This window comes from Podarcis gaigeae, assembly GCF_964106915.1.
Source record: "Podarcis gaigeae genome assembly, chromosome: 4".
Taxonomy (NCBI): Eukaryota; Metazoa; Chordata; class Lepidosauria; order Squamata; family Lacertidae; genus Podarcis; species Podarcis gaigeae.
In genome coordinates this window covers 65,844,313-65,868,918 of record NC_139677.1, presented here as the reverse complement: position 1 = coordinate 65,868,918, position 24,606 = coordinate 65,844,313, and the positions used below count along the sequence as shown (strand labels likewise).

The 24,606-nt window shown below is 41.5% G+C and overlaps 1 protein-coding gene across 1 annotated transcript in view; it reads right to left on the bottom strand.

The window, feature by feature from the left end:
* HTR1F (5-hydroxytryptamine receptor 1F) overlaps nucleotides 1-10,643 on the bottom strand; it is a 107,220-nt gene extending 96,577 nt beyond the window's left edge. Inside the window, exon 1 of the mRNA XM_083737128.1 lies at nucleotides 10,424-10,643. The gene's annotated coding sequence lies outside the window, so the exon portion shown is untranslated. The remainder of the gene's footprint in view (nucleotides 1-10,423) is intronic.
* Nucleotides 10,644-24,606: the final 13,963 nt, after the last annotated feature.

Below are 24,606 nucleotides of genomic sequence, written 5' to 3'. Positions count from 1 at the left end.
CAAACAGATGACATTGGTCTTTAGATGTCATCATCTGCAATGGCTCTTGGGGTGCTTCCAGGGGCGATATTTTGCAAACAAGTCACGCAGATCTGAATTTTCCATGTGTGCAGCTGGCATGCAAGGACTCACAAACATGAGGTTTAAAGCTTATTTTATATTGCTGTATCCTGTCCACAGTAGCAGGTAGTTCTTGATGGAATGTTATTGTGTTCTCCCCCCACAATTTTTCTTCTTCTTCTGGGCAGGTGTGCAGGGACTTCTGTACCTATGTGTGCAGGGACTTCTGTAAACACCTTTAATTTTTGCCCCACAGAAGTGTGCAAGATACAAGAGCAATGTTACCAAGCCCTTAGTTCCCACACCAATGCACGTTTCTGCTTTGAGGGCTGAGGAACAGAGGCAACATCCATTTCTATTTGGGTTTTTTTTAAATGAAAATGTTTCATAGAAATACATTTCACAAGATTTGCCTTGTATTGGTAGCTTTTGAAAGCAGCCTGATCTGTTTAGGATCAACTCTGTTTCAATCCAGCCAGATTTGTTACTCTGGTCTGAATGAGACCTATTTAATCCAAAACTATGTTTTGCCCAATTGACTATAATGGGGGATCTTAAAATGGCAATCTCTATCTTTCCTTTTCATTTAATTAGATGAAATTTTATTATGGGCAAAGGAGCCCCTCCAGAGCAGATCAAGCCTGCTGGATTTCATGGGAATCTATACAGGGTGTGTGTTTTTAAAAAGCTTATAGCTTTTTTTTTTTTTTTTTTAAAAAAACCTGTTGGTATGGTTCCAAATTGTAGGCATGGCCACCTGAGAGGATGAAGGCTGCCACATTTCTGAAAGATGGTGCAACAGTTCTCCCATGGGGCATACTTTACAGTTTTGGTGTGTGAAAATAGTAATCATGTTTCCTTCCCCTAGGGTTGTTGTTTTTTGTGGGAAATCAGTTTGAAAACTGGGAGCATGAGGGAAGTGCCTCAGATGAGAAACCTGACAGAGTTTAGATGACTAGGTCTTGTTTTTTTTTTAAAAAAGTGATTTCACTTCATAAAAAGCTGGATAACTCACACTTTTTCTCACAGCTTTCCCCTTCCTGGAAGTACCCTCCATGAAGAAAGAAAGAAAGAAAGAAAGAAAGAAAGAGCATGCAATGATTTATCACTGTTAGGAAAAAGAATGACTAAGAAATAAGCAGGCCACCACAATAATCTAATTTTGCTGCTAATGTCCAGTTCTCACATCTGAAAGGAAAAATGACGACAACCCATGTGAAGAACAACTCTGTTTCCTTACTTCAACATTCCTTCTACAAATCAGTATGATTGGAGTGGCCTTAGAAATATAATGCACTATGCTTAAAAGCTAGGCCTGCCTATCAAAACAAAACAAAACAAAAATCTCCCTACTCTCTTCTGCCCCCCTCCCTTCTCTAATCCTGAGTATATCCACATTCAGGTTGGTTTTATTTCTCATAAAAGAAAATATATATATTTTTAAAAAGGTCACAAGCTTATCTTTTTGGAAAAACCAAGGCCACAGAGCAATTCAAGAAGTTAGGGAATCCTTGCTCTGTCTTGTTAAGAGCATAATTTGAATTGGGAGCATGAGATCATGACTTGAAACCTCCCCCAATTTGTCTCATTGTTTGAGGTACACAGAACCAATACACTTCCTTAATACAAATATATATCACTTTCACATACGCAAACACACCCAGGGCTGCACAAAACCAGTCCTTATAACTCTGCATCATAATCTACGCTCTAAGGATCTCATTAGAATCTATCAGAATTGGCCAGCTCTCCCTAAACTAGCCATTGCCAATCTTGTGCCCTTCAGATGTTTTGGACTACAACTCCAGTTTGGACTACAACTCCAATTAACCACAGCCAGCATAATTAATCCAAAACATCTGAAGGGCACAAGATTGGTGAAGGCTGCTCTGAACATTTGCATAGGGCTCTGAACACCAGTGCGCACTGATGTGCAGAGCTTAGAGCCTCTTTATGTACAATATTGACACTTTCAGAATGACAACTCCACATTTATTTCAGAAGAAACAATCAACCGTTGACAAGCAGAACTGAGACAAGAAGCACAATTTGGAATCTTCCTGTTTTTCTTTCAAATATTGACTCACACTTGCAATCTCCAATGGAAAAGTATTCATCACTTCATTTGCATGATCCTAGAAGCTGGGTCTTCAGCCATGATGCCAACCAAGGCAGGGCATCCATTATCGCTGCCTGTGCTCTATTTGGTACCTTTACATTAAGGACAGCCACTCATGACCTCACTACCTTGAGGCACTGACTTTTTCACAATTATGTAGAGCCTTTGTTGAACTTAGGTTTCAACAGATACCTTGGAATAGCATACATGGAATGGAAATGGATTTATGGATGTAGTCAGGATGTAGTCACTATTTGTTGATTTGCCCTTTATATACGGTATCCTGTTATCCCCTACACTCTATCAGTTTTCAGACCTATATTCCCAGGAAGTAATAGTTGAACCCTTAGCTGGGAGAGACCCTTCCCCAAAACCCTGGACAGGCACTGCTATCCATTGTAGATAATACTCAGCTAGATGGACCAATAGGTTTGGCTCAATATCAGGCAACGTCCTATATTCCTGAAAATAATGGAAACTGTAGGTAGTCAGCATTGACTTTTACATGGTGAACAGTTTTCCAGCTATTATTTTCCCTATTACAGCTGTTACTGGAACTAAACTTTTCTGCTTCAGCATGCAGTCCAAGTTTATATTATTTTGCTTCAATTTCCATTTCATATTCTATATAACAAAATTGTAGAGCTGTCATTGTTGATGAATGCATGTGGAATGACTGTCATCACCCATTTTCTACAGTGGCACTTCATAACATATTCCAGGGTTGTTGGTTTTTTTTTTAAATATATATATATCTGGAGGAAGGGAAATATTGTGGCTTTCTATGAAGATATGAATTTTAAGGAGATGAAGTTTTCACTGTGAATTACATTCAGGCATATAGAATTCAATTGTCAAAGCAAACCACTCAAACTTTAATTAGGCTGTTCCCATTTAAGAGGTTTGTAGACTGAGGGTGTGTTCATATTACACCCCCTCTTAGAGTGCAGTGAAGTTGCACCTCCCCTCAGCTGTTCACATCAGCATGGCTTCAACTCATTTGTGTTTATGGATGCTCCAGGAGGCACTGACAAGGGGAAAGGTTTCATACCTTCGCTAGAGACAAATTAAGAACAGCTTAATGGCTGCAATCAATGTGAAACTGGTTTAATAAACAATGCATCAAACAGTAGCATCTTTTAACAAAAAAACAGGATACATATGTGTTATGTATTCAGTGGTCTGCGTTTACCTGAGCTTGAGTCTGGACTAAGGATTCTGAGACTCTGTGTTATGATTCGATACATGATATCCAATCACAGAACATTTCAGGATTTAGGCCTCTGCCATTGGCCCATAAACTCTGAGTTATGATTCACAGCTTGGAAGTTTAGACGATGGGAGTGGGAGTGGCCCAGGCTTTCAGAAATGTATATAAACAGTTGCTTTGGCCCTGTTGTCCAGTTCTGTTAGTTCAATAAAGGCTCTTGCTGTTCTCACTATATCTTGCTTCATGGGAACCCACCAACACTTCAGTATGCATTTTGGACAGCCTCGTGTGAATACAGCTTAAAAATCCAGCACTGGAAATGCAGTGAGTGCAAAGTAAATGGGAACACATCCCGAGATATTTTTCATTTCCTTAGTAGTTGTGTAGCATAATTGTATTCATGCATACTTGAAAGCAAGTCCCAGCTGATTCAGAAAAAGTCTTACTCCCTAGCCACAGTATATAAATTTTCAGTAAATGTCCTTAAACTTCAACATACATTTCTCTACCACAGTGCAATCTTGCCTTCCTATGTGGATGACAATCTCAACTTTGAATTTTATTTATTGTTTATGAGTACTTTTGTTATTTTGTCATTACATATTTTCTTCATGTAGTTAGCCACCTTGAGCATGGTTTGAATTGTGAAAAGGCAGCACACAAATAAAATTATGTATGTAAGTATTTATCCAGTTGCCCTATAGTAATAGCTCAATCCTATATTTTCTGCTTTAAATTGGTTTCACAAGCAGCAGCCTTGTTCACAAAAAGCCAGAAGTGTATAATGATTACTCCTGAAATAATATTATTTTCCTAGCATTTAAAATTCCCCCTTCACCTTTGAATCAAGGAGATGAAAACTCATTTATTAGTTTCCACAGTATCCCTGCATGTGCATGATTCAGTTCCAAATGATAGACTTAATATCTTGTATTGTTTCAGAAAGCCTCTCCAAAAGAGGAGATTTCACCCTCATCAGATAAAATATTCAAAGAGGATGATTCCCACTTTTCAATTGTTCCAAACTGAGAACTTATCATTGTTCATATTGCTAAGTTAATGAGGCATGGAGGTCCCTTATCAACTTCTTACAGAGTTTTTGGTATTAGCAAGAGAGCTGGAACAATGTGTGAATGCAGCCTTTTTTCACATGTCCTTTGATCATTGATAGAAATTGAATTCTCAGCTAAGAATATGGCTCAAGGTGATGACTTGAGAAGCGACTCTGCGAGTCTATAGTACTTTGTATGAATACTCTATGGGCATAATCCAGCCAAGGGGAATAACTTTTCTGTTCTAGTCCCATGGCAGAGTCAAACCTATACTATTAGCCCTGCCATTGTAAAAAAGGGCTAAGAAGCACTTAATTTTGGGTGGTGCCCTATGTGAGTACTGTGCTGGTATGTTGTTTTATTTCTGAGAGGATGAGTGGTTAATCACAATGTTTCATTTCACTTGTTTGTTTTTACCTTTCCATTTTGCTGTTTGTTCCAGAATCTCAGTTTGGATGCCACATGCTATGCATGTTAACTCAGAAGCGAGAAAAGAAAATGTTCAGAAGGGGTTATTACCAGGTAAGTGGGCACAGGATTGCAGCCTTAAAGTATGTCTGTGACATCTGTGGTATGACAAGGTTAAGATTCACAAGAATTTCAAGAACCATATTGTAAGGAAAGCAGTGTTTAATGTCTGGACAAAATATAAAGACTTATTAGAAAATAAGACCCCAAGGTGGTTATCACCTATGGAAGCTAAAGCTGTGAAAAGACCCAATATGGAGGTCAAATGGTCGAGATATTGGGAAATATTAGAGAGAGATGGAGACAATTGGAGATTGCAGAGTTTGGAGAAACTAAAAGATAAAGTGCGAGACTGGCTACATTACGCTCAGATTAAAGAGGTTTTTAAATTGGATAAAAAGTTAGGATTCCAGGTGGAAAAATCGAAACTGGAAACAGAACTGTTAGAACCTAAGACTAAGGTACTATCAAGAATGTATAACTTGTTGCTGAGGTGGAATACACAGGATGAAACGGTTAAATCAGCTATGATAAAGTGGGCACAGGACATTGGCTATAATATCATGTTTGCTGACTGGGAAAAGTTATGGACCACCGGTATGAAGTTTACGGCATGTAATGCCTTAAAAGAAAATATTATGAAAATGATATATAGGTGGTACATGACCCCAGTCAAGCTAGCAAAAATATACCACTTGTCAGACAATAAGTGTTGGAAATGTAAGGAAACTGAAGGAACGTTCTTTCACCTCTGGTGGACCTGCCCCAAGGTTAAGGCCTTCTGGGAAATGATATATAATGAGCTGAAAAAGGTATTTAAGTATACCTTCCCTAAGAAACCAGAGGCCTTCCTTTTGGGGATTGTTGGCCAGAGGGTGTTAAAGAATGATAGAACTTTTTTTATGTATGCAACAACAGCAGCAAGGATACTCGTCGCTAAATATTGGAAAACCCAAGATTTGCCCACACTGGAAGAATGGCAGATGCAACTGATGGACTACATGGTAAGATTAGAGATTTAAGATATAGATAAAATTATTCAAAGCTAGGGATAAAACATTGGAAAAGTGTATAATAAGAATGGAAATAAGGTGATAATTTGCTGGTTGAGGTTGTATAAATTTGGAAAGTAGGAGTGAGAGACGTGAGGGGGTCCAATAATGAAGAGAAAGAACATTGTTTGTACTCTGTTATGTTGTTTTTTCTTTCTTTTTTTCTTTTTTTCTTTCTTTCTATTGTAATAAAAAATCCTCAATAAAATTTTAAAAAAAATAATAATAAAGTATGTCTGTGACATAGCCTAACTCAGATATCTCTTCAAAATAGGAGTCAACCTATTAGTTTTTTCAATTTATTTTTTCACTAAAATGGGGTGCTTATATTTTTAAGGGGGGAGGGGAACCCAAGTCCCCTGCAATCTGCTGGATGCTCCTGATTGGAGTAAAAACACTCCTTCAAGGTGAAATAGCAGAGAGCTGAAGGTGATTTTCAAGAGAAACCAATGTGGACCCCAATCAGGATTGAGAGCACGTACTAGACTGGGATCCTAGGACTGTTCTTTCTTTCTTTTTTTTAAAAAAATAGCCAATACAGTTTTTTAAACATATAACTGGAACATATAACACGAGTAATTTGGTCCTAAATTGTACTCTTTTGTGAATTAATTAAAGGGGCACAGCAATCTTCATTTACTTAAAGCAAGATTCATAAAAAGTCCAGCCATTCTAAGCTTCAAATTGTTTAAGAAAAAAGGGCACCTATTGAATTAAAAAGTTGAACCTTGGAGTGCATGATATCTCTGGTGAGGTCTAGAAGTGTGCCAAATTTCAAATTGATCTGATAAAAATTGCCACAGCAAGTTAAAAAGTTCTGACAAATGAGGCATTCAATCTTCTAATTTAATTTTTAAAGTGCAACTCTTTAATTTTTAATTTAACTCAAAGCCTATGGCAGCAATTGCTGCCAAGTTAGACAGTGCATGCTCAGTTTGATTCTGAAGCTACAATGCTGCCAGTCACCAAGTGGATACTATGCACAATGCTTATTTCACAAGTAGGGTAAGAGAAGAGATTGGGATCTTCTACTGAGTTTCTGAAAGCTGAAATGCAGCATGAGGACCCTACTTTCTGGTATTCCTTTCTGTGTGCAAGTGGTGGGAAAAGGACATGCAAGAACCTGAACCCTAACCCTTAAAGGACATGCAAGAATCAATGTCTCTTGTGACATTATGGCTTTAGTAAAGGGCTTCTAGGGGGACAAGGAAAGGCATGCAAGGAATGCTCCTGGAAGCAGTGGCTATCAGCTGCTGCCCCATGCAACCTACCCTTGTAGGCATGTACCCTTGTAGCCTCTTATAATAGAAAATCCTTCACTGTGGAGCAGTGATTGAAGTAGCAGCAGAATAAAAGAGATGGTGAAATTTGTAGTAAGGTAACAAAAGATAGAAAGAAGGAAACTAGAGAGAGCTGGAGGAGTCTCTTGTACAGATATAATTTCTTAATCAGCTGAAAAAAGAAATGATTCATGTGTGGTATAGTAGGCAGAGGTGGCCCGAAATGTTTCTGCGCATGAGACAAAAATCCCACCGCTGCCCCCACAATGGAGTGCATCTGAGGCTCTTCAAGGGCTTCCACTCAAAGAAAAGCCCTTGCAAAGCCTCACCACCAGGCGGCGGTGGTGGGGCAAACTCCGCAAGGGCATCTGGAACATCCCATTCTCATTGAAACTTGACGAGAGCGGGCCGTTGAAGAGCTTTGGCGCTGACCTTCCTCTGACTTCCAAGGGGTCAGGGCTACACCAGCGCCTGATGTGGTGGGGAAGATGGGCAACACCTCTTGTGTTTCTGCTTCCTGAGGCAGCTGCTTCACCCTGCCTCATCTGCGGGCCGGCTCTGGAAGTGGGTAGACTTGGAACAGGGAGAATGAATTCTGCTCAGCTATGAAACCCATTGGGTGACCTTGGGATGGTCATTTTTGCTCATTCTCACCTATACAACAAGATTGTTGTGAAGATAAACAGAGAGAGGTGAATAATCTTGAACTTTCATTTTAGATATCTCTTGCTGCCATAAACAGTGCCACACAAACACACCTTTTTATAATACAGAACAAGGAAGCCTTCTGAATAACTCAAAAGTTGAATCACTAAGGGCTTTTGCTTTTTGCGCAAAAAAAAGTACAATTCCACTATTATTCTTTAGATTTGTTTCAGTGATCAGACATGGCTACCTGCAGTTATTGGTTCTTCGAGAAAAAGATAAATGTGTGCCTTCCAATGAAATGATCACTATCAGTTAAGTATTTGTAATTCTGTCTCTTTTTTAAATTGACTTTGCCAGAAAACAGATTCAAATCCCTTGCGAAGAGCGTGGGATTGCCAACATGAAAACAACAAGTTTCTTTTTCAAAAACCAGGGAGATTCAATGATAAAAAGCCTGTAATTTAAGACCAGAATGATGCACAGCGTGACAAATTGTTATTTCTGACTAACACTTCCTTCACCCAAACCTTGCCTTGGTCTTTCAGGTGAGGAAGGATTACCTGGGACCAGCAAAGATGCCCATGCTGTTCTGGTGTTGTTGTTATTTAGATTTCTTACCTGCACTTCTCCATGAGGTCCCAGGTGAGGTTACAGCAATACAGCAATAAAATATTAAAATCAGTTACATTTATTGCCCTTCTGCATTGCCTTATGCAGCATCTAAGCCAGGGATGGGGAACCTGTGGCTCTCTGGAGGTTGTTGGACTCACCCCCCCCCCGAAGGTTTTGCTGCAAGTTATTTTTAACTGATTTATTGTTTGGGTGGGGTGTGTGGAATCTAGGTTTTCATCTTCATATGTTTTCTAAGTCAGGCCCACTGTGAGTCAAATTGCACATGTTAGATATTGACAATATATCAACAGAAGGGCGTTAGGAGACATTATTGCTAAGGATTCTGCTAGGTCATTTTGACACAAAGTGCTATAAAGCCAGTCTTAGGAACAGCTCTTAAATACACAAGATTTTGAAGTATGATATGAATAATTGCTCAATAAAAACCTTATGAAAGAAACAATACTTTCCCAATAATTTCTTGGAAGCTTTGGGCAAAACAGAATTGCCTTTGCTACCTTTCATGTTCCTCTGCTTCAGCAGCAAAAACCAAACCAAACCAAATACTGGCAAGCAAATTACATCTATGCCAGGGACAGTCTTTATTTATATATGAAAAAGCTCATTGTCTTTTAAAAACCTGTAGGCAGGTAGTCAGCTGGCTAAGTTTGTCTTTCCTCTGTATAATCCATTTTTTCCCCTTTTAATGTGATGACAGCTTATTAAGAAATCCAAACAGAAAGTGGGAGGGAGAGAGAGAAACAGAGGGTGCAAAAAGAAAAGTCAATTCATTGCAAGCGAAGCCAGGCTGAGTTCCTGTGGAAAAAGTACCTTATATCACATTCATGCCTCTGTGCGACAAGATGCTAAGCTGACTTTCTCTGCATGAAAAGGCATACTGAGCTCCCTAATGGCACCAAGTGCTCCAAAACATAGGCAGCAGGGTGAGGGGGTGTGGTAGAAGCCCAGGATCTTTAGAAAGAGCAATACACTTTTCTTTAATCTCAAAAGGTTTTCAACACACAAAGAGTACCTGTCCGAAGTTTCCCTTCCCCAACTCAGTACAAAAGGAAGAAAAGGGAAGGAAGAGTTAAGAGGGCAGAAAAAAATATACAAGGTGGTATGTTTAGGAATAAAAGCTAAACACACCCATGTGTTAAGGCATGGCCCATTTCAAAGTAGTGAGCACCAATGGGCTTTGCTGTTTAACTACAGCTATTTGTTTGTGCACTGAACAGCATGCAGCAAATAACAACCCTGGCCCCAGGATGAGCAGGCAAAGGTCCCACAAAGACTGCATCACTAGGCACACTTGGTGGGGAGTCAGTCTCTCAGCAGGACGTGCATCAGAATCATGCTACAATATAAACAGTACCAGAACACCCAGGCCAAGACTGGAGAAGGCAACAGAGGGGAAATTGAAGGGAGCAGTAATTCCTGTTTATATTGTCTGAATGCCACCCTCTCCCCAGAGAGCCTTCCTTAAGCTTTCCAAAGTCACAGTGCAGCTTCTTAGTCCTGATTTAAACTGGCGTTCCCGATGCAACAGAGGACAGGACTTCAGTACCGCCTACAGGTATGTAGGAAAGTGAGTTTTGGCAGGCACAGCTTCTTATGTCACAGTGCCATGAGAACGAGAAGAGCGTCACTTAGTGCAACTCCCTCCTCCGTACCAAAGGCACAACAGCCTTGTCCTCTGCTGCATCAGGTCACCTGGAAACCATTTTGCCTAATGCTGCCCCCTGGAAGCCCCAATGGCCATCCTTCTCTATGTCCACCACCCCCTAAAGGCATTCTAGCAGAGCCCTTGGCAGTGTAGCCAGCCAGCCAGCCAGCCAGGTTTTCTACAGACTAGCACTGAGCAAAAAGCATGCACAGGTAGAGGCTCAAAAGCGTCCCACTGCGCAGCACGCACATCTCACCTCCAGGCTTGGTCCGCTCATCCCATGCCAAGGAAATGATCTTCAGTTTGGCATCTCCAGTCAGCAGCACCAGGCTTGAGAGTCCCTAAAGGCAATGGTATAATAGTCCAGTCTGTGAAGAGGGTGGCACCTCTGTAAACAGCAACTGAAGTGAAGTGTAGCAGTAAAAGCAGCTGAGACGACTCTGGCTCAGGAACTGCAGCCGGCACGGCTTCTTCTATTGTTTCATAGAATAGGAGAGCCAAACTAGGTTCTCTCACCGCCACCTGCTGGATATTTAAATCACTACTCCATCAAATCCTATCGGTTCCTAAGTAATACACTTACTCCTGAGAAAGCCCCCGAGAGCTATTGCGAGCACCAAGTGCAGCTCCCATTTACATCACAAATCACTTTCAAAGTAGAGGATGTCATGCGGGAACGCATGAAGGCTTGTAACTGTCGGTGGCAGTTCAGTATTACAATCCTGCCACCCAGGACCTGTAATCTCATCCACAACACAGAATCTCATCACCCTTCAGCCACCTGAGCAAGTAGTCCAAAGAATCACCAAAACTCAAAACTCACCTGCCAGTTTCTTCATGTTTGCTTCTTTAATCCTGGAATGTCTGTTGCTTCTGAAATTCCAAGGATCAAATCTGAATCTATATTCACATGAGTCACGTTTCTTCAATTTTGTATTGTTCAGATATTTGGTAAACTGATTTGAGAGTCTCCTGGGGCAATAAATTGGAATATAAGTATTCTAAAGAAATAAATACCCCCTGCTTTTCATATCTTAGAATCCTTTAGACCCCAGAAACATACCTGTGTTTCTTCAGGTCATTAGACCCAAACTCATCAGCCAGAATGACTTAGGGATGATGGGAGTTGTAGTACAACAACACCTGGGAAGCCACAGGTTCATCATCCCTGCTTTAAAGAAAAAACTGACATGCTGTACTAGTGAAAAGCAAAATTCTATTTTCCTATTAGCTAATCATTTAACATTTACCACATAATATCTCCACCCACCCACCCTAGCACAGTATTAGCATTCTAATATTTTCAAAGGAACAGCAGCAAAATACTCTTATTTTCCTAAGAAAAAGAGAGTTGAAATCACCTTAATTTCCTTCTATAAGGCAGTTTGTCAATATATTTTTTTATGTTTTAATGTAAACATCCATTTCCATTCGATACTCTGTTACTGCACTCACAATATCCCAGCTATCTTTCTTTATCCATTCTGGTAATTTCAGTGGAAGAACATCTCCTCCTTTTAATAGCCTCAGACAACAATTTTGGTAATTGCAGGCTTATTTGCTGGTTATGCAGTCTGTTCCAATCGCTGTAAAATATCTCCAAGTTTGGATGACCTGGTAGTCTTTTGTGCATGGTTTGCCTGCCATGTCATTTCTCATATGCCTCCTGCATCATCAGCACACCCTGCCTTGCTTACAACAAGGGGAAGACTTTTTATCTCATCTCCCTCCTCCTAATTCTGGTAGGCAATTCATGGTACTCTCCAGATGTTGCCAGACTACAACTGCCTTTAGCTCCAGCCAGCCTGTGCAATCGTCAAGGATGATGGGAGTTGAAGTCCAGCAAATCTGAAGGGCACTTTAGAATTTCTTAATTTCAGAAGGTGAAGGATTGAGCTTGCTTCATTATTGTGAGGTGGCCAAGAGGTAGTGTTTGCCATTTACTTTCAATTAAACATTTTTTTAGTGCTCTGCAACCTGCCAGGCTCATCTGAAGACACCCATCAAAGTTTCCGTGGGCTTTCACTGAAGCATGAGAACTTGGAGAGGCCAGCTGCCAGGTGCCTAAGATCAGTATGATAACTGATTTTGTATTTAAGAAAGTAGTTTCTTTTCTTCTTACATTCCCACCCCCTTCCACACACACACACACACTGATTTATTTAAAAGTAAAAAGCCATTGCATAAATAATGATAATGATAAAATAGCTGTTAGGTCAAGAGAATAGTAGGCAGCCTTCCCAGATCTCTGAACTTGTAGAAAAAACTAGTTAAGGACATCATGGTTTTTTTTAGGAAGAATGGGCAACCAGGGGGCTGTATAATGCAGACTGCTGGATATAGAATTTGCATAATGAAGGTTCTTGGCCACCTCGAAAGCAAGGTAAGTGCAACAAAAACCCCTACACCCCACCCATTAGAATTTCACCAGAATTGTCTCACACCTTTCATAATTTTTGAATGCAAATTCTTTTTTTCATTAATTAGGACCACCATAGAAACCCACACATAATAAATCATCAGCACAGCATTAGTTGCTTCTGTTCTATTAAAAGGACCTGAATGTTCCCAATACAGTGGTACCTTGGTTGTCAAACTTAATCTGTTCCAGAAGTCCGTTCCAAAACCAAAGCGTTCCAAAACCAAGCTGCACTTTCCCACAGAGAGTAATGCAAAAAGGATTAATCCATTCCAGACTTTTAAAAACAACCCCTAAAATAGCAATTTAACATGAATTTTACTATCTAATGAGACCATTGATCCATAAAATGAAAGCAATAAACAATGTACTACACTCACTCACTCACTCACTCACTCAATCAGTAGCTGAACTGGATTCCACGCAGTTGCAAAAACAAAACACAAAAGCCGCAAAAACAAAAACGCAAAATAAATAGCAAAAACAGACAGACCTCAGCGTAACACTCAAAATGGGAGTGTGGCACTAGAGCACATTGGACTTCTGAAGAAAACAAAAGTTCATAAACCGGAACACTTACTTCCAGGTCTGCAGTTTTTGGGTTCCAAGTTGTTTGAGTCCCAAGGCATATGAAAACCATGGTACCACTGTAAAGGGATGGCTGCTGCAGGAAGGAAAGAGCTGTAGCTCAGTGATGGGAGAACTCTAGGCCAAAACCCCAGAGGGTTGTTGCTAGTCAGTGTCAGCAGCATTGAGATAAATAGACCAACGGTGTAACTCAGCATGTCAGATTCCTACGTTCCTGTGGGCGTAACTACCATTTCAGTGATGACAAGACAACAAGGGCAGTGTGCATCAAGTCAGAACCCGAGAACCATGATTCTGACAACTGAAAGACAGTTCAGCTGTGACCCCGTCCTCCTGGGCCAGGCGCTACACTGTGAGAGAAGCCGGGGCAGACACGTTCATCATGCCTTGGTGCCCTTCCACGTGCCTTGTTGCAAAATAGGCTCTCCTGTGGGTTGCAACAGAAACACCATCTCTCTCAAGTCCTGCTGACTCAAGTGTTCCCGTGCAACGTCTAGAGGGGGAGAATCACACTTACTGGCAAGTTTCATGAGGGGGTGGTCGAGAAATGCAGTTTCCCGCAAATTACATTGTGCTGTCTCCCAGATGGCATGCTGATGGGCAGGCTAAATAACCACCTGCTGGTATTGAGATGGTTGCTCCTCCATTTGCTGAAAGTTTTCTGCCTGTGTCTGCATTAGTGAAAATGTTAAATCCCTTAAGAATAAACCTCAGCATTTCCCCAAGTATATTTATCATTGTCTTTGTTCAAAGCTATATTTTTTTCTATCATTTACAAATAGATTTTTATAGAGAGAAAGTTTTTTAAAAAATAAGAAAAAGACAACTTACTGAGTCACCTCCATTAGACATTGACTAGTTTCTCCCAGGTTTGCAGAAGTACATATTTGTCTAGCCAAGGCTGCCTCAATTAGTCAGTTGGTTTCCTTTTCCTGAGCAGAAAGCTTGAGGTCATACTTCAGACCTCCACATTCCTAATTTATTTTGACAGAATCCATATGTTAGATTTTCTTAGTTACTTGTTACAATATCATCTAACTTTTGTCAATTTCTACCCATCTACCCACAGCAATTTCTGTCTTTTTCAGACATAGCATACAGACAATGCTGAACAGATGTAATTTTAGACTCAACCATGACCTTACCTCCCGCTTACCCTCTTTTGATAATCTGTTACTTCATAATGTGGTGATCCAGCCCTGCTGTGTTTGCCAGCCACCCTAAGGAGGGCCCTGAAGTTCTCTCCCTAAATCCTGTCCTGATAGCACAACTACTTAAGTCCCTACCCAGCCAGTGCCTAAACTTGCTTTTTTCCTCCTCCCTTGCAATCCCATTTCCTTTTATGTCATGATTTTATATTGCAAGCCTAATACCAGGGACTGGCTTTCTCTTTTTTAAACAAAAACTGACCAGTAAGCCTCTGTAGGAGACTTTTTGGCTGAATAATGGGTTAAAAATGCTTTAAATCAACAAATAATAGAAAAGCCTATTCCCTTGATTCTGCCACCTATTCAGCCATCACGCCTCTGCTACCCTTCATCTGTGCCTTTGTAATTATTTACTCCTCCAACCCATACCCTCTCATCTACCTCCTAAATTAATACCATTCTCCATAGCAGATACCCCTGTTCATTCTGAAAAGATCTTCATTCCCTCAAGTATCCCCTGTTATTGTTACTTACAAGCATCAGTGACTCAGTATGGCTCTCTTTTGCTTTTATTTTAGCACTGAGCTTAACCAAGGTTTTTGTCAGCTTGCTACTGAATTCTCTCTCTTGCTCTCTCTCTGAAAAGTTCAGGTTATTAATGAGAAAGGTACATAGCATTGTTCAGTAGTTTCTGGCGACGTATATAGGGCACACGTAATTTTTTTTTCAGTGAACATTTTAGGAACCCAGGAAGATGACTTTTACTGAGTCAGGACATTAAGTCTGGCTCAGCATTGTCTACACTGACTGAAAGCAGCTCTCCAGAGTACCAGACAGGAGTCTTTCCCCAACCCTGACTTGGAGATATTGAGGTTTGAACCTGGTACTTTCTGCATGCAAAGCCTATTGCTCCACATCTACACTACCACTGATCCTGTGGTCTGGTCAGCTGCAAGATTGCTTTCTTTTCATTTTCTACCCAAACTCCCACAATGCTCTGCTTCCTCTGTCAGGCCTTTTCTATTCTGATTTTTGTAGGGCCTTCCTTGATGGAGCATCCTGGCTTCTGTGCTTCACAAAGAAGAGTTGTGAATGTCTAAAGCTGTCGCAGACTGAATGTGCAGAAGTTGTTTCAACTAAAGATGTCATTTCCCCTTCAAATATATGTAATATGAAAAGGATACTTGCAGCCTGTGAATGTGCTGCCAACTCTCTTTATATTAATGCCTCTCTCAGCTGCCAGTCTTGTCTCTCTCCCTGCACACTTGATGGCTTGGCTGTACCGCTGCTGCCTCCTCCTCCGTCTGGGAAACGAAGAGCCAGACTAAGCCTGAGAGGTGAAATGTCTGCATCTACTATCAAATACCACCGGCTCTGAGGGCCCAATAATTATGGGGTAGGAAACCTTTTTCAGCCCAAGGTCCACATTCCCCTAAGAGTACATTCCAAGGGTCTGAGGTGAGTGGGGAAGAGAGGGTGAAGCAACAAATGTAAATTTTTATCTTTGCACAGTTGGCTAGCTTCTACACACATTCACACACCCCTTTTGAGGCAAGCAAGGGGCAGTATTAGAGTTCACAGATACATTCTAGCCAGGGGAAAAAATATTTAGGCTGCAAAGCAGAGCCAGTAACAGGTGTGTATGTGGGGAGGGGGGGTTCAAGAGGGCAAGAAAGAGATTTCTGGGGGGCTACATGGATTTGGCCTCAGTGCTGAGGTTCCTCACCCCTGCAGTAAAATGTGTGAGGGAGGATTTAGTTTTTCTCTCCCCTGAGAAAAATCCCTCTAGTGGGGTAGGAGAGCTGAAAATAATGCCAATATATTTCACATCTGGCAACCAATGTTGCCCTTTGGTTTCGGATAGTACATGGGTAAGGTAAAGGTAAAGGTACCCCTGCCCATACGGGCCAGTCTTGACAGACTCTGGGGTTGTGCGCCCATCTCACTTAAGAGGCCAGGGGCCAGCGCTGTCCGGAGACACTTCCGGGTCACGTGGCCAGCGTGACATCGCTGCTCTGGCGAGCCAGAGCCGCACACGGAAACACCGTTTACCTTCCCGCTGGTAAGCGGTCCCTATTTATCTACTTGCACCCGGAGGTGCTTTCGAACTGCTAGGTTGGCAGGCGCTGGGACCGAGCAACGGGAGCGCACCCCGCCGCAGGGATTCGAACTGCCGACCTTTCGATCGGCAAGTCCTAGGCGCTGAGGCTTTAACCCACAGCGCCACCTGCGTCTCTAGTACATGGGTAGGTGAGTCTAAAAAGCCTGGGACACAAATTTCCACAGCCCTCTAATGGCTATGGTGGTTCATTTACCAGAAGTAATGTATTTAGCTTTAACTCTGGAAGTGTATACTCAATTCTGACCAAACTAAGCCTCCTAGAGCAAAAAATACAAAGGAGGCTTTGTGTGAGAGGCCAGGACTCATTGTTTCATTTTACACTTTGATTATATGCTCTTCAGCAAGAATCATCAGGCTTTTTGTGTATGTGTGTGTACTTGGTTCAATGAAACACTGATTACAGCTTCTGGGTCCTACCCTAATGTATTGGGAAGCGATAATGAAGTGATCCTTTGTTTCAGATACATTAGCCAGCAATTTATAAATACACTTTCTTCTTGGAACCTCTTCCATGTCTTTATTCTAGATTTTCCTCTTCAGTCTTTTTAAACTGAAAATTACAAGGTCAGAGAGTAGGAGTGTTTGTGGCATTGTTTTCTTGCCACTGAGAACATAGCGTTGCGTCATTCCAGACACTGCCAAGGCAAAAGAGTAGGGAACTGGTATGCACAACAGCAATAGGTGTTCTTGGAGAAGAAGGGAGTTGAGGTAAATTCCAGGGCTACATTCTCACCTCATATTCAAGTTCTTTGAGAAGATAGGAATGGTCCCTTACACACTCACCCCACACACGAGAGAGAGAGAGAGAGAGAGAGAGAGAGAGAGAGAGAGAGAGAGAGATGGGAGCCTCCATACTTTAAGCTATGTTGGATAGACTTGAATAACAAGCTTAATGTTGAAGACAGAGGGTGAATGGGTATACATATATTTCTCTGCAGGCAGGAGAGAACATGGAAGATGGCAATTGTTCTTGAAGAAAGTAGGATGAGTGCCCGATGGGCAGAGGAAGCACTCTGTTACAGCAAATCCACTTTAAAAAAGAAGCAGAATTTTTGTGTGGTTAAGAAAGGGGAAATACATTGAAAAGTATGGCATGAACTAACAAGGAATAAGAAGACATTTAAACATAGTGACTCAGACTGTAACTTGCTTGAACTAACTAATTTGGAGAAGAAGCAGGAGGTAAGTAAAAACCTGAAAAGAGGTGATCTATTTTTCAAAACAAATACCGTATTTTTCCGTATATAACATGCCCCTGTGTATAAGACGCCTCCTATTTTGGGGGACTCAAAATTAAGAAAATGGGGGGAGATTACCCCTGTGTATAAGACTACCCCGCCTTTTAACATTATTTTTTAGTAAAAAAAAATTAGTCTTATACACGGAAAAGAACGTAAGGATGAATCACTAAGGAAGGAATAGGGTATCTATCTATCTCTCTCCCCCCCCCCCCGCACTGGTTCAGGTAACTTATTGCAAATAGGTAGGAGTCTGGACTAGATCACCTTTGAGGTCCTTTCCAGATCTACATTGCTAGGAACAAGAGTGCACCATCTCAGAGTTAGAGTGAGTTTCAATTAAAACCATTCTAGGTTTCCTTAATTATAATTATCGAATTTAACTTCTAAAGAGCCAACTACTGATAAAATCCTTGTGTCTTTATTATGTTTAATGAAGTGCATAAGCAAATTGTGCTTTAGACCAGCTCAGTAATTTTTTGTGCACCAGCTGAGGAACAAAGGCAAGTTATGAAAGAAAGCCTCACTGCAGGAGGAGTTTAAAGGATTAATATCAATAAATGAAAGTGACTAGATGAATATCATGGCAACCAGCGAAATATTCAGACATGAAAACCCCAATCAGCCTGAATTTCAGAGAACGCAAGGACTGTAGGCCTTTCTGATTTCTTTTCTAGAAAATTCTTCTACACCATCCAAAATGCATTACGCCTGGAAAATGATTAGGATATATCTTATATGTATGATTAATACTACCCATCACCCACAATACCTCTAGGAACAGGTTTGTTGTGTAAAAACTTAAACAAGAGTATTGTAGGGTTTATTTGTCCAACTTCACACAATTTGGATATTTGCTTGATGAAACTGGAAAGCTAGAGGGCCTTTGCCACACCACTGGAAATAAATGGAGTGCAAAGTGTCTGAAAGTGCAATTTTATAGCACCCACTCAGAAGTAATTACCATTGAGTACTTTTCCGATGGGACTTACATCCACAGAGTTATAATATGACCTTTACCTACAGGAAAGTAAGGGGTAAATGCCACACTTATTGTGAAAGAATACAAGCCCAAATATAACATCAATAACATGAATGTTCCTACTTTGCCTTAGATTTTGAAGACCTTGCTTGCCCCATATCTTTATTATTAATATAAGCTTTTTATTCTTTATCATGTGTATTCCAGCTTTTTTTTCTAAAAAAGCAGTGTCATACATAGGGGTTATTCTATTTATCATCACTACAAACCTGTGAAGTCAAGTAGGTTCATATTTTCTGTAAGTGAAAATAATGGGGTGGGGGGAGGACAAGCTAGTATTGAAGTTTGGTATATAAATTTCATCAGAGTGCAGAAATAGTCTGGGAAGACTGCTGGCTGAAAGAATCAAGAAACTTGTGGATTATTTATTGTTAGAAACAAAGCTGTACTGAGTGCAAGGTTACATGGAGTGCAAGGTTACACCATGGAGTCATGAGGCTAACAAAAAGAACACTAGCATGAACTGTCTGAAGAAGAAGCAGTAGGAAGGAAGTAAGGCCTGAGGAAATACAATCTACAAATAGTTACTTGTAGTTAATAATCAGTAAGTAATTAATAAATCAGCAAGGGAAGATTAGGTTATCTTTCTGTCTATCTCCACACCCCTCAGTTTAGGTAACTTATTGCAAATGTACTTTCCTCACAACACTCAACAAAAATGCTAAATATTAATGTTTATTGTAGCTCAATGCACTGATATTTTCAATTCGCTCTAGATTGCAACTATTGACATGGAAATGAAATGCTATACAAACTTTTTAAAATATTTGGGATACGCCGAACAGAATAAAAATGTAACCATCGTTCGATACGTTTACATCAAACGAAAAATGCAAAATATTACTTTTTGGTTCCCGTACCTTGATAGCTGTTACAGCTTTAAGCAAATTTTGTAGGCTAACATGTCAAGCAAACAAAAGTTATTTTTATATTAGCCAAATTATAAACTATCAATACACAGGATCTTGGTTTATGTATTACAGTGTCAATCTGAAGTGTCTTATCTGTGGTGCAAATATCTGAATATTCACATGTCAAGCTTGAAGATTGCATGGTTTTAAGAGAGGCAGCCTTGCTATAATTTGCAATATTTGAAGCTCTCAAATCTGTGAATGGAGTAACCACTCTCTCTCCCCCAGCCCACTTTTCTTGTGGGCTCTGCCTGATTCGGTGTGCCATTTGTCATTTTAATTCCCCATCCTCACCCTACACTTTTCCTTTGCATGATTGCACATCACACATTTGCTAAGTGAACAACAATAGCCTTAGGAAATATCATCAGGCAGGAGGCACTTCATGTAAAATGAGTTGGATCACACAATACACAACTGCACAGCTATTGCCAAAATGAAAAAGGGAGGGGGGACCTAGGAGGCTGATGAAAATCCAGTTGTATTCCTGCTTTCTTAAGTATGGTCTGCTCCAAACTATGCCAATCAGTGCTACCACTATATATGTATATGAATTTGTATGAGAGTGCTGAATAGAGCACATGGTTTTAATTCAGAAGTACTGCAAACAGTGTGAACCAGCAAGGGGCCAGACAAAGAAATCTGCAATTTAGATAGAGCTCACCTGCAAGTCTAATATGTGGAGGAAAAGGGGGGAAATCTCCATTCACCCAAGAGTTGTTTAGGCTCATCTCAGGAGTTTAGATTGGTCCAATGGATAGTTTTGACATTTTTTGCTTTAAACTACTGGCCACAGGCAATATTAAAAACTATTTTGAAACTCCCCTTAGCAACAAAAGTAGTTTGCCGTATGACATTGGGAGGAGCAAATTTCTGTTGGGCAAAATTAAGTCTGAAGCCTTCTTTTGGAAAAACCCAACTCAACCCAATATTGTTGGAAGAATAAGTCTAAATTCCCAATTCATAGATGGAACTTGTTTATTTGTTTATCTTGGCTTTCAAGAGAGTTACTGTGGTGTGGGTGAGCATTGAATGGACTGTGGGAGACCCAGGTTCAAATTCTCACTCAGCCAGAAATCTTGGCTTGGGCCAATCACTCTCTCCCAGCATAGTCTATTTCTTTGGTGGGCGCCTTTGCAGGCTGGCATTCCCCCATGCACTAGAATCCAATGTGAGAAGTCCCAGGGACTGTTTCCTAGGCAAGGGAAACCTCTGCGCCAGGCTTGCTGCCTGGGTAATTGGTCCCATCCACTTGCCTAATGAAGGGACGTGTGTGGCGCTATGGGTTAAACCACAGAGCCTAGGGCTTGTCAATCAGAAGGTTGGCAGTTCGAATCCCCGCAACGGGGTGAGCTCCCGTTGCTCGGTCCCTGCTCCTGCCAACCTAGCAGTTCGAAAGCACGTCAAAGTGCAAGTAGATAAATAGTTAAATGGCATTTCCATGTGCTGCTCTGGTTTGCCAGAAGCGGCTTAGTCATGCTGGCCACATGACCTGGAAGCTGTATGCCGGCTCCCAAGGCCAGTAAGGCAAGATGAGTGCCGCAACCCCAGAGTCATCCGCCACTGGACCTAACGGTCAGGGGTCCCTTTACCTTTACTTGCCTAATGAGAGACTTGTGAGTGGGCATGCTTGCTTAGGCATTGTATAGGCATAGTTTTGGTCAGAGGATAGGTTGTAACCTCTGCCTGACCCCTCCAAAATGGGGTGTTCCATTAATGGGATCCAGTGAAGATGCTTCTATCTGGACAGTGGCGTAGCGTGGGTTGTCAGCACCCGGGGCAAGGGAAGTAATTTGCGCCCCCTAACCCATGGATTTGCGCCCCCTAACCCCCCAATGTTGTGCCCGGTGCAGCCGGCCCCCCTGCACCCCCCACGCTACGCCACTGTATCTGGATGTCCAGGTGGGGCCACAGCACCCCCAGGTGCAATCCAGTGCAATTCCTTTATGTAGGTTAGGGATTCCCTCATTTCCAGTTGACCCCAAAATGCAAGCTCTTCCAGCAGGCGGGTCAGAAGGGCTGGGGTCTACCCAATGCCTATGCCAAACCTCTTATGTCTGTTACCCATAAATATTGGTTGTCTTGTCTCTTATTCTTGGCATTGGGGAGGACAGAAGAGTAGGGGTGGGGATGCCTTGCCATGCAATAAAATCGGAAGATAAGATAAATGAGTAAAAATATTCTGGGGGCACCTCGCAATAAGTGCTAAAAACAGATATAGCTTTGCCGTTCTTTGGATCCAAAGTCATCAATAATCACACCATCATCAGAAATGCTAGAATGCACCCACTACATCAAAAAGCAAAGAAAGGTATATGCAGTAAATACGGCTTTTCTTCTTTAAAAAATCAATCAAGTTATGATTGATTGTTAAATAAGAAATAAAAATGGATTTCTTTGTCCCCTAGAAGCAGAAATGCTGTGATGGAACTCACTGCAAGAGCTGCTGCTGTCAGCAACTCTGTGCCTATATAGTGATGTTTCCGTGGCAAGAAGCAATAGAGCCCAGGAGATAGGAACTTGGAAATTGAGTAAAGGGCACAGTGTAATGATTAATTGAATACACTGCTGATGGGAGGAAAGTGTCCCTAACAACAATGATCTTCCTTTTGGGGGGGGGGGCTGGAATCAGCTACTGAGGAGAGAGGCTTCATGTCTTAGTAGGGCCTTATTGTTGGGTCCTCACATCTCTGTCTGGAAGCTCTGCCAAGGGGCCGGCAGGACACCCAGCCTTGAATCCATTGCTTTGTAATCTAAAATGTGTCAGAAAAGACTGTGGTTGCTTTTGCAGCTTGTTATTAATATTCCAGAGCCTAATCCTGTTTCTGAAAACAGATTCTGGGCACTTCTGCACCAGCCATGTACTAGGAATTTACAGTGTCTAGGCACCCATTTTTTTTGGTGATGGGGAAGGGATCCACACAACAAGGTGCTTGAGTTGTACATACCTTATCCCCCCCCCCCCAGTTAATGCAGACTTTCTCTTACCTGGAAAAAGAAATCCAGTTAGTGCTTTTAAGTCCATTATTGATGCACACGCTTCAAATGTGTGACTATTTCAAAGCCAAGCTAATAAGCTTTTGGATGTGGATTGTTTCCAAGGGGTTAAGTGACATTTCTGGTGCTGTTGGTGTTGTATCGTTCTGCCCGGATGCTGAGGTCCAGCTCTGAGGGCCTTCTGGCAGTTCCCTCACTGTGAGAAGCAAAGTTACAGGGAACCAGGCAGAGGGCCTTCTCGGTAGTGGCGCCCTCCCCATGGAACGCCCTCCCGTCAGATGTCAAGGAAATAAACAATATTTGACGTAGAAGACATCTGAAGGCAGCCCTATTTAGGGAAGTTTTTAATGACTGATGTTTTAATGTATTTTAAATCTTTTGTTGGAAGCCACCCAAGAGTGTCTGGGGAAACCCAGCCAGATGGTATAAATTATTATTATTATTATTATTATTATTATTATTATTATTATTATTATTATTATTTTCTTATGTGTGTGCTCTGCTGTGATGTCTCCTCAGTTCTGGTTGGGCAGAGCTGGAGATACCTGAGCCATGAAAAGTTTGGGGCTTTTCATTTGCTCTTTTTGATGATGCACAAGTCTTGCTCAGCTACTTCCTTCCTTGCTTATTAAAAAAAAAGAGCAGGTACAGTGCAAGCGTGCTGTACAACAAATGTACGAGAAACCATACCCCAGGGATTTCCAGTGGTTGGATAATTGCCAAAGTCATGCTATCCTTTGTGTGCCTCCTTAGTCAGGAGTCATGGGTACTTGGGTGGGAGGTCTGGAGAAAGGAGGAGGGTCTGTGCACAAACACAGTAGGCACTTGCAGACATGGTGTGAATGGGATACCATGGATGGAAAAACATAACATTTGAAAAGATGTGAACACCACTGTGCTGTCCCATGGCCTGATGAATGAGAAATGAGAAGGAAACAAAGCCTATGGAAGACTTCCACATGGAAGTGCCCTCTGTTTTTTCAGCCTGCATTGCTGTAAGTAGAAAATCCATTCGTGCAGATGCTCTGTGTTCACACAGGGTTCAGTTGGACCATGCAGGAGCATCCTCTTTAAAAAGCCTCACACATGCAGTGGTGCAGCTTGAGACTTCCAGGAAAGAATTCAGTTTCTCAGAAGGATTCCTCACCAAGAAGATCAATGCTGGCTAATATGTTCATCGGTGTTTTCAGTTCACCTGGGGAAACCGTAAGAGCCAGTGGGGCTGGCTAGCTCCTCTTACTAGCCTGACATGTGTTCTACACCTGAGGTGGGAGGGAAGGCAGATGTGGGCCTTGTTTTTCCAGCTTTCTTCCCTGTTCTTGCTTCTTAGCCATCGTACACTCATCTCATCCCATCCCATCGCATTGCAACTAAATACAACTTTTCTATGTTTTATCTCCTACTTCATATGCTTTTCAGCAACAAGCTGTGACTTAATCTCTTCTTAAATTGATTTTCAAATTACAAAAATAGGAGAAACAATATAAATCCATTAAGTATAAAATCATTATGTAATTAAATGCATTAGAAGAAAGGTGACATATGGAACGACTTTCTCACTAGAAAGGAAAAAAAAAGACTAACAGAGCAATCCTGGGAAGGGAGCAGTGGCTCTGTCAGGACTGCATTTTCAGCCCTGCTAGCTTCTCCCAGTGGGGTGGGGGTGGGGGGTGCGGAGGGGGACAAGTCCCTGCCCCACTTGCTGCTGCAACAGCTCCAGGTTGGTGAAACTGAGGAAGTGGAGCTGTTTGGATTTGTGGGTTTTCTGCTTGTTTCAGGGCATCTAACATTGTGAGACCCACTTTCACCACTAGTTCTCCTTTCTATTGCTGGTAAGCTAACTCTATAGCTCCTCCCCATCTCATAGGTTGGGACTGCAGCCTAAATTCTGATGAAGTAAAATAATTTTAACTGAAGGCATGCTTCATGTTTATTTCAACAACCAGCTTAATAATGGGTTATGTTCAGTGGCGG